The sequence below is a fragment of the Eleutherodactylus coqui genome, chromosome 2, assembly GCF_035609145.1.
Source record: "Eleutherodactylus coqui strain aEleCoq1 chromosome 2, aEleCoq1.hap1, whole genome shotgun sequence".
In the NCBI taxonomy this organism is placed as follows: domain Eukaryota; kingdom Metazoa; phylum Chordata; class Amphibia; order Anura; family Eleutherodactylidae; genus Eleutherodactylus; species Eleutherodactylus coqui.
In genome coordinates this window covers 213,023,884-213,035,076 of record NC_089838.1, presented here as the reverse complement: position 1 = coordinate 213,035,076, position 11,193 = coordinate 213,023,884, and positions in this window count along the sequence as shown.

Below are 11,193 nucleotides of genomic sequence, written 5' to 3'. Positions count from 1 at the left end.
CTATCTGTACTGGGAGACGAGCAGCCAATGACAGCTGTATGGAAACAAAGAATTGTGTCAATTGATCATCCCCATAGAACAGATAATCCAGGCGTGTACATAGAGGTAACAAGTGCAGCGTTCGAGGAGCGGGCAGTATTTTCTAGCCTCTGGTGAGTACGGTTACCTAGCAACCATCAGGGGAGTGGTTAATCAGGTACAGCAGGCTTGTTATTGGTGGTTACCATGGATAGGCAGAGTTAGAGTAATAGAAGAGGAGAGTAGGTGGCGTTAAGTTTGTTTAGTCTATCATGGAATATAAAGTGTTAAGTTTCAGAAGCAATAAGTAGGTTTCTTACCTTGTATTGGACTATTGACCCTTAAATAGAATACTAAAACCTATGCTTTGTAGTGTAGTAACTAGGATTTTAAGATAAGTCACAGACAAATTAAATAAGGCTAAGCTATGTTAACAGAGAAGACACAACTATTGCAGAAATATTGTCTAATGCAACAGCAATATCCTGACTTAAGTAATTTCTATGTCTGAGACAGGCCTTAAGAGCTTTCAGACTATTTGGTAGATATCAATAAGCCTTATGACCAGTAAGCTTTGTCACCTATGTAACACTAATCTTTGTACGAAGTAACTTTGTATACGCCTTCTTTCTGTATAAGAGTTGGTAATGTTGATAAAGTAGAATTCATTGAATTCTCATGGAGAAGTGTCTTGACATAACATGGAGTGATTTCATGCTATTGATAGATAATTGCTAGCAAATCTTCTCATCACGGGCTTCCATATCTACCAATTTGGCACCTGGCAACGAGGTCATCAGATCGGTACCAGTGTGGTCCAATAAGCCAGGTAAGCCTGAGCTATAGACTGGGGAGGAACAAGATCAATAATAGCTAGTGCGGTGGGAAGGATAACAACTAATAAAGAGCAAGAATTGTCAGTAAAAACAGCAGAAAAGAGGAGGAGAGAAAGAAGTCTAATTCAGTCATACAACACCGTAACAGATAAGGAAAACTAAGTAAGCAAGTTATAAGCACAGCCAGGGAGAAAATCTGAAAGGAAGAGAACAGAATAAGAGTAATTCCCTGTATCAAGCCAATGAGAATCTGCAGAAATAATTCATGCCTGCAATTGTAACTGCCTACTCTGAAGTCACCCAATGTAAACTGTAAGCAATAAGTAAAATATACCCTTCTGCTATGCTTGTGGAATGAAGTCTGTTCTGGTTTACTGTTTTACCCGACTCCTGGAGTACCTTCCCACTACCAACACCATCTACAACATCTGTACTGAGGAACCACACTTAACACTCCAGGCAGAACAGAGTTTTCCCTCATTTTTTGGTTTAGTTCTCAAATTTCAGTATTTTTCTTGGAATAGGTCCCTACCCGTATATGAGCTAGCATCACAGCAAAACAGCTTCCCCTACCTGACTTTGCGAGGTACCATATGAACCTGCCCGACCTTGTGGCCAGTTGACTATAGCAACTACCAATTTACCATTGGCTCTTGTTGCAGATCGCACTGGAACACAAGTTTTTACACACTTTTGGGGGAGAGGCAGAACCACTGTCAACTACCATTTGTTTTCCTGCTGCTCATCACCCCTGTTGGTCTGCACACGTTCCTGCTCACTGCGCATATTATTCATGCATAAACAATGGCATAGTCAGATTTACAACAAGCTTCCTGCCTCAAGTAAAGTTACAACATTGTGCAAGAGGTCTCAAAGTGTTACTACTGTTCACATGTAGCAATAACAGGAAAACCTAGCACAATGGAAATTTATTAATTCTGGCCCACTGCCCAAACAGTGCCTCCATACAGCATGTGCCATTAATCCACAGGTGCAAGTGTTTAACCCCATAGGGACCAGTGTTCTATTTTTATGGCAATCCAGTTACCCACTCTTTTAGGCAGCCTTGTCTAAAGATTGCCAGTATGCTGCAACGAGAGGTAGCTCAGCTGTCTATTCACAGCTGACCTTTATCCCCTTAATGACACAGTTCCCCCCCCCCCCCCATTTCAAAAAATCGTAAGCTCTTTTATTTATCCATCGACGTAGCTGTATGAGGGCTTGTTTTTTGCGGAACAAGTTGTATTTTTCAATGGTGCCATTTAATGTAACCATATAATGTACTGCACTTTACTAAGTGGAGTAAAATGGAGAAAAAAAGAAAAAAAGACATTCCACCAGCTTTCAGTGCGCCTTGTTTCTACAGCACACAAACTGCAACAAAAGGGACATGATTACTTTATTCTATGGGTCAGTATGATTGCTACGTTACCAAACTTGTAGTTTTTTGCTGTACTATTTTTTTCAAAGACGTTTAATTTTTTTCTGCCGCCCTCATCTGCACACAATAACTATTTTTCTGTCGACTTATGTGTGCGAGGGCTCCTTTTTTGCAGGATGTCCTGTATTACGCTAATACCAATTCAGAATACATATGACTGATTGCTTTTATTGCATTTTTTCTGGGAGACAGGGTGACTGAAAAAGTGCATTTTCTCGCGCTCTTTTTTTGGACGATGTTCACCGTGCAGGGTAAATAATGCACTATTTTTATAGATTGGACTTTTATGGACGCAGTGATACCAAAATATGTATTTTTCTTTTAGAAAATTATATTTTTTATTATAGATATGGCAAAAGGGAGGCGATTGAAACATATTACTTTTTTTTTACATTTAATAAAACTTTATTGCTCTTATTTTCACTTTTCTTTTAAGCCCCCCCCCCCCCCCCCGCCGGGGGACTACAACATGTGATGCTTTGATCGCTCCTGCAGTATGAGGTAGTGCTATAGCTCATAGATCCCCGAGGTTCTGCAGCAGGGATATTGAATAGAACTGGTGTCCCTCCCCAAAAGAAAATTTGTAACTACTGGAGGCTCAGCACAACAATTGTGCCTACTCCAACAAGGGTTCAGGACTTACTAAATTTAAAGGCAGCATCTTCTGTGCCACTGAAAGAGGAAACCAGGGGTCACTATTCCAGACTCTTAATAAGGAAACCCTGCGGGAAGTCGTGTATCATCAACCTAAAACCTCTGAACATATACATCAGGTATCGGAAGTTCAAGATGGAATCAGTTTCCTCAACGGTGAAACTGATAGCAAGGGGAGCATATATGGCATCCATAGATCTAAAAGATGTGTACTTCCACATGCTGATCCACAGAAATTTGCAGAAATTCCTAAGAGTTGGGCTAAACATGTGCAGAGGAACGAGACACCTTCACTTCAGATGCCTTCCTTTCAGGATTTCATCAGCGCCCCGAATCTTTACGAAGATCAGGGCAGAGTTAGCGGCCTACCTAAGGCAAAGATCAATCGCGATTGTGCCCTACCTAGACGACATTTTGATAGTAGCGGAATCCAGAGAACTTTTAGTAGAACACCTGGCAACGGTCCTCCATCTGCTCCAATTCCTGGGATGGATAGAAAGCTGGGAAAAATCCAGCCTAAATCCCAGCAGAGAAAGTGTTCCTGGGCATCTTTCTAAACTCAGATCCAATGCTCCTTCCTCCCCGAGTCAAAAGGTGCAGAAAATTCAACAGCTGGTCGAGAAGTTTCTAGGGAGAAGGTAATGTACAATCTGGGAGGCCATGTCTCTCTTAGGGAGCCTAACCCACTTGTATCCCAGGGGTAGCATGGGCACAAGCACACACCAGACCCCTACAGAAAGCAATTCTTTCAGCCTGGGACAGGAGACAGTCCTCTCTAGGGGCAAGATGCACATAGAGAACTCTGTAAACATATCCCTGCGCTGGTGGACATCATCCATGAACCTATCAAAGGAAGTTCACTGATTCAGAATCCAGCCATATGCGTCACAACAGACGCAAGTGCCTTTGGGTGGGGGGTGGGGGGCGCACGTAGGAGATAAGTTTCTACAGGGTCCTAGGTCCCCGGGAATAAGAAAGAAGTCATCAAACTACAGGGAACTCCAGGCAATTTGGGAGACCCTTCAGCGGCTTGGGGGACACAGAATCTTTAGGTGGTGGTTGTGCACTGTCAGACACCACGGCTGTAGCCTACATTTGGCACCAACGGGGAACAAAGTTTCAGGCCTTACATGATGTCTCACAGAAGATCTTCCACTGGGCAGAGGCTCAGGTCCTGTCAATCTCAGCGACACATCTAAAAGGAACGCTAAATCAAAGGGTGGACTTCCTCAGCAGAAAGAAAGCATATAGACCTGGGAGAGTGGTCCCTTTCTCAGGAGGCTTTCAGGATCCTAACAGACAGGTGGGGGACCCCACAGATCGATCTAGTCACAACAAAAGAAAACGTCAAGCTGAAGAACTTCTCCTTCAGACCAGGGGACCACCCAACAGCAGTGGACGCCCTAAATCAGAACTGGGGCAGAAAGCTCACTTTTGCCTTTCCTCCAATTCCTCTAATCCCGAGGGCGCTCCAGTACTTCAGGTCCCAAAGATGTACGCTAATCCTAGTAGCTCCCTTCTGGCTGAGGAGCTGGTTCGGGCTTCTAAGAAATCCAAATATACAGGATCCAGTCATCTTTCCTGCCCTGGAGGACCTACTGACACAGGGCACTCTAAATCACTCGAACATAGACAGACTCCGCCTAGCAGCATGGATTTTGAGGGAGAGGGGGGGGGGGGTTCTCCAAAAGGGTATTCCAGACCCTAATGTCTAGTAGGAAGAAAATAACTATCTACCAGAAGGTCTGGAGAAAGTATATCCTATGGGGGCAGGGGAGTGAATCCCAGGGTTCCTCCCCATACGTCCCCACAATCTTAGAATTCTTGCAGGAAGACCTGGATATGGGCCTTTGCCCAAGCACATTAAGGGTTCAGGTAGCGGCCCTTAGTGTCCTGTGACACCAAACTGTCTGAGATTAGGTGGATCAGCAGATTCATAACAGCAGCAGACAGGTTGCGACCAAGATCCACAAATATATTTCCTGCCTGGAACCTAAACTGGGTCCTTAGGGCCATGTCATCAGACCAATTCGAGCCAATAGTCACTTTTAATAAGAATGCCAATGATAAAGACAGACTTAGTGGCCATTATATTGGCCAGGCGGGTTAGCGAACTACAGGCCCTATCTATCCGCCACCCCTTTCTTAAAATCACTGACAAAGATATAGTTTAAATCGCACCAGCATTTATGCCCAAAGTAGTAGCACCTTTTCATAAGGCTCAGAACGTAATGATCCCCTCTTTTTGATAAACCCAGGGACGCTGGGGAAAGTACTTAGTTGGCTGGATGTCAGGAGAGCGGTCCTAAATTATATTAACACCAGACAGATGGATCCGCCTGGCTATTACAGAAGCTGATAAGGCACTAAATAAAGAAGTCCCCTCGGAACTTAAAGCTCACTCCACAAGGGCAGTAGCTTCTTCGTGGGCTGAGCATAGTTCAGCGTCCATTGAACAGATATATAAGGCCGCAGTTTGGAAGAAGCCGCACGCTTTCGTTAAACATTACAGGGTAGACATGCAGCTAGATGAAGATATGGCCTTTGGCTGTAAGGTCCTATCAGCAGCAATCCCAGCCTAAATAATTTAGTTGGTATGTCTCAGGTGGTGCGGTTGTCAAAACGACTGGGAAAAGGTTAATTATACCTACCTGATAATCGGGTTTTCGGGAGTCTCCACGACAGCACCCGTACATATATATGAAATAAATTATGAAATTTAATTTCCATTTAAGAAGAAATAGGTAAAATACCAGTTAGGTAATAAGTCTTAAGTTAAGCTCCTACCCCCAGCAATTCGTTGGAAATCACTGAGGAAGGCGGGAGAGGGGAGCTTTTAACCTCTTGGTGTGTTCCTGTCCAACCAGGAGGAGGCTATCTCAGGTGCTGCTGTCGTAGAGACTCCCGAAAACCTGATTATCGGGTAGGTATAATCAACCTTTTTCACACAAGATTCTTGACTGCATGAAACTGGCTTAACTATTTAAAAATCACAATGTTGCATTTGTAGTTTTAGGCCCAATGTCCACATGCGGATTTTAACTATAAAATCCGCACGTCTCCCACACGGGAGATACAGTTTTAAAAGTCCATGGGGATGCATTAGCATCTGCAGGGCAAATAAATGCACGCGGATGTGATGCGGGTCGCATGCACAGGAAGATATTGCAGCATGCTTCATTTTCCTGCGGATCTCCTGTGGCTTCCATTGAGGTCAGTGGAAACAGTCTGGATCCACGGCACACCTGCAGCTGTTTGAGATTTTTTTAAGAAAAGTGTGCATGGCATATGCACATAGCACGCTGAAGGAGTGCCAAGCACATCCGCCGGGCAGAAAAAAAGTTCCTGCTGCGATGGAAGGGAGACTCGCAGCGTCCGGACAGGTGTGTACACTGTCATTTTTGGCCTCGTGGCTGCAGGCATGGGTGGAAACTGCTGCAAGATTCCACTGTGTGCCTGTGGACATGAGGCCCTAATCAGAAATTCACAAACAAATCTTATTTCTGCCTGGACACAAAAAGGGCACAAAAGCTGCATAAATATGGCACTGAACCAGGAGATTTTTTTAACGATGTTTATGCCAGAAAAATGATGAAAATACACAAAATACAGTTTAGGCATGTCTAGGAAGGGGCATGGCTAACAGGAGCTGAAAGTGTGACTCACAATATAATCCATTCAGACAGTTCCAATCCCTGTTTACTTGCATTGGAAACATTAAGAGATGGCTCGAATCTTAACATGAAGGCCCCCATGATTAGTTTTAGGGCTTATTCACAAGGGCAAGAATCTCACAGAAGCTCTGTGCGTTGCAAGATACACAAATACAAAATTCGTTCTTTTAAATGGACTTGTTCACATGAGCAGCAAAAATAAAATCACAGCAAGTTATCCCTTGAAATGCGTCACCCATTGTTTACAATGGGCCCTTAAGACATCACATGGCACTGGCATGCCATGCGTTGCGAATGTGATGCTTCCCATTCAAATCCACAGGAAACACTTTCGATCCTCTGACAAGTGTGAAACTCACTGGATGCTCGCAACTTCATAAAAGCAGTGTGAGGTGTTTTTGAACGAAAACCGCCTCGCTTCGGCATGAGAACCGCACGCTGGCAAGCAGGATAACAGCCCATGTGAGTGTAGCCTGAGGTGGTTTCACATGGGTGATCGCGATATCGCTGTGAGAAAAAGCGCAGCCATATTGTAACTTTACTCATGAGCTGCCGGAGCGTCAGCGCTACTTTTTCTCACAAAAATATGGCCGCCGCTTGTGATTTTCTTGCGAGAAAGACAACAGGATTTTCTAATGTTAAAAACACATTACACGAAAATCTCAAGTTCGTGTGAGGTTTCCCTATGGAGCCTTTGTTTTATCACGTGGGCAATAAAGAGCAAAATACAGAAAGCTAGGACATGCCACGATCCCCCCCCCCCCCCCCCCGCAACATTGCATGAGTGAAACCACCACAAATGTGAAGGTAACCATTGAAAAGCATGGGCTTCATAATTCTGTGTTTTCAAGTGGTCTCGCAAAACACGAAAGTCACGTGATTTTGTCCCCTATGTGAAACCAGGCTTAAGCCAACTTCACACTGGCAAGCCCAATCTGGGGTCTGAATCACGGCCCCATATCGCACTTCCCACCATGTGAACTCCCCACGGATGCAAGGCCATTTCATGTCAATAACAGTCTCATCACTACAGGGATGCAGGGAGCCTCTGTCACGGCTGATCGTGGAGTTTCTCCCGTTATCGCACTTGCCAGAGTGAATTTAGCTTTAGGGCTTACTTACATTGGCGTTTTTGTGTCCGCCCATCAGGCGTACAAATCTAACGCAATGCTGTTGGGTGGGGTGGGAAGGGGGGGGGGGGGGAAGCTCTCTGCATGAGGGGCGGGATGGGATGGAGCTAGTGTGATAAGCTCCCACGCCCTCTGCCCCTTGTCAGCAGCTAGCAATGGGAGGGGTGGGTTGGGGCGGAGCTTAGCTCCATCCCTGCCCCCTCCCATTGCAAACAGCCAGAGAGGAGGAGGGAAGGAGTGGAAGTTTAGCAGTCAAAATGCTCACCTCCCTTCCCCACCATCTGTCATAGGCTCCCATAGGTGTCCACACAGCTGCTGCTGGCTTAAAAGCACCCGGCAAAAATGCACTATCTTGACCGGCCGCTTTTACTGCGGAAATACGCCCATGTGAACTGATGCATTGAACCCAAAGCATTAGAGAGGCAGCATATATCGGCCAGGTATTAAAACCAGGTCGATATACGCCTGTGTAAACCCCCTCTAAAGCCTCCTGCAAATGGGTGTATTTGCTTTGCAGAGTCTGCGGCAGGTGACATACTAGTCAATGACAAAATGCCATTTCATCTCCACAAGCAGAAATAAATTGCAATTTTTCCACTTGCCAAGAATAAATCGCAGCATGCTGCGATTTTGTGCAGGTTCCTGGAACTTAGCCCCGCCTCCTCTCATTGCAAATAGTGCAAAGGGGTGGAGAGGATGCAGAGAGGGGGCGGGAGCTCAGAGCACTGCTCCAGGCTCTTCCAGCCTCCTCCCCCTGCAGAGAGATACCGTATATGTATGAATGTGCCCTTAAGAAGGAAAAAAATAAAATAGGTGCACCAAGTCTGAGGGGAAAAAAAAACAAAAACAAAAAAAAAAAAAAACCACAAAATCCACTTTATAACTATTGACCTACAGGTAACACCCAGGGCAGCTTTTGTGCCACAAAAAAAAAACTAGTCTTTTTTTAAACTGACATTAGCTATTTAATAAAGTTGTATGATAGAAAATACAACTTACGAGTTAGAATTTTTTTGTTCATGCATGTTTCATTTCCTTCATAATGACTCTACCAACTTAAGGGCCATTTACACGAAAAGGTCACGTAAAATTCTTTCAAATAATCTATAGCGCGTATCAGCGCTACAACGCAGAACATTGTTTACTATTAGTTTACTTTGTTGCTCACTTTCAATCAGCATAGCCCCTATTAACCATTTCCATTTCTCTGTACTGTTTGGGGAGCATTGAAACAAGGAAGAAAAAAAAAAAAGTTTCAGGACTTTTTTTTTTTTAAACACAATAAGCCCTTACACTACCAAGAGAAATAAACCCCACAGATTAAACAATATGTCATATCCAATAATTGTGGAAACAAATACAAGGTGACCATGGAGAGAAGCTCAATAAGTTACAGATTGTCACCTGCACACTGCAAGAAGGTTTATATTGAAAAGTGTGATGCATTGTAATACTTTCTACAATGTGCTGTGGGGGAGGGCAAGAAATGTACTTCTATATGAAGGGCCGTCTGTTGAGAATCCTGTTCACTCACCTTACATCAGTTGATCCAAACCCTCAGGGCACCCCTGTCAGGAAAGAAAAGTCACCTGCCACACACACTGGCTACATGTGAAAATAGACTTTCCTCTGAGCCAGTGTTTATCTTCTCTGCCTGCAACAGTCTGATGAGAATCAGGTGAGGCGCACACCGCCCCCCTGCAGGACACCTCCACACAGCACTATTCTGGTCTGGATTTTGCATTTGGAAGCCAAACCCAGGAGTGGGTCAAAAATATGGGAGAGATGTAAATCTCTCTATAAGGGCAGGCTCACGAGCATATGGTAAACCGCAGCATTTTACATGGGGAGCTGCGATCACTGTGATCGCGTATGCCTGTGCATATTAGCTTATCTCACGCACGCTGTCATGGACTGGCTTCCTGGTTCCTCCTTTTCTTTTTTTTACTTTTCTTGTTTTATTTTCTACCAACATGCATGTAAAACACCGCACATATGCAATGTAATTGCATATGTACAGCATTTTCGTACACACCCATAGAGAACAATAGGGTTTTGTCGTGCATAATATGAAGTAGAATAGAACATGCTTTGTTTTATTTTATGCGCGTATCAGGGGCGTAGCTAAAGGCTCATGGACACGGATGCAAAACCTGTAACAGGGCCCCCAACTATAATGCTTTATTCATAGTACTGGGATCACTACATGAAGAAGAGAGGCCTTATGGGCCCCCTAAGGCTCCTGGGCCCAGGTGCAACCGCATTACCTATAGTTATGCCACTGACGCGTATTATACGCAAAGAATATACACAAGTGCGAGTGGATCAGTAAAAATCAATGTACTTCATTTACCGTGTATTATGAACGTACAAATACCCTTTTGCCCATGTAAATCCAGCCTAATAAACAGAATACATAAATTTAGCTGTGTATTACGGTCCGCAAACACGGACTAAATACAAAGCCACTATATGATCATCTGAAGTGGCCTAAGGCTGGTTTCAGACAAGATTATAAAACATATCCATAATACAGAATGCAGTTCTAAGCTCTCACTCACGACCTGAAGGTTGCGGGTGCAATCCTCACAGGGTTCAGGTAGCCGGCTCAAAATTCTAAGGGCTTATTCAGACGACTGTATATCGGCCGCGTATTCACGCCGGCCAATATACGGCGTCCCTCTCTGCAGGGGGAGGAGGCTGAAAGAGCCGGGAGCAGTGCTCTGAGCTCCCGCCCCCTCTCTGCCAACTCTCCGCCCCTCTGCACTATTTGCAATGAGGGGAGGCAGCACGGGGCGGAGCTAATTCCCGAAACCTAGCCCCGCCCCCATCCTGCCTCCTCTCATTGCAAATAGTGCAGAGGGGGTGGGGAGCAGGCAGACAGGGGCGGGAGCTCAGAGCAATGCTCCTGGCTCTTCCAGCCTCCTCCCCCTGCAGAGAGAGACGACGTATATCGGCTAGCGTGAATGCCCAGCCGATATATGGTCGACTGAATAAGCCCTAAGCAATGGGAAGGGGGGTCAAGCAGGGGATGGGGTTAGTACAGTTAGAACTGACAGATCAGCCAATAGTACCATTAGCAACAAAATGAATTTAAAGATTTAAAAAAACTGTATTAATTGTATGACCACGAATGCAAGAAGTCTGATCGGCAAAGTGGGTGAGCTTGAAGCGAGAATGGCTGATGAAAACTATGATATAGTTGGAATAACAGAAACATGGCTTGATGAAAAGTGCGATTGGGCTGTAAATTTACAGGGTTACAATGTCTTCAGAAGAGACCGTGGAAACCAGAAAAGTGATGTGATATCTAGGCTGCTATATCCAATATTTGTGGATACTATCAAGGCCTGGGTTGTACCATTGGATTGGCACAGTGCCAACGTGGTTCCAATTTACAAAAAGGGGTCCAAAAGTGAGCCTGGTAACTACAGGCCAGT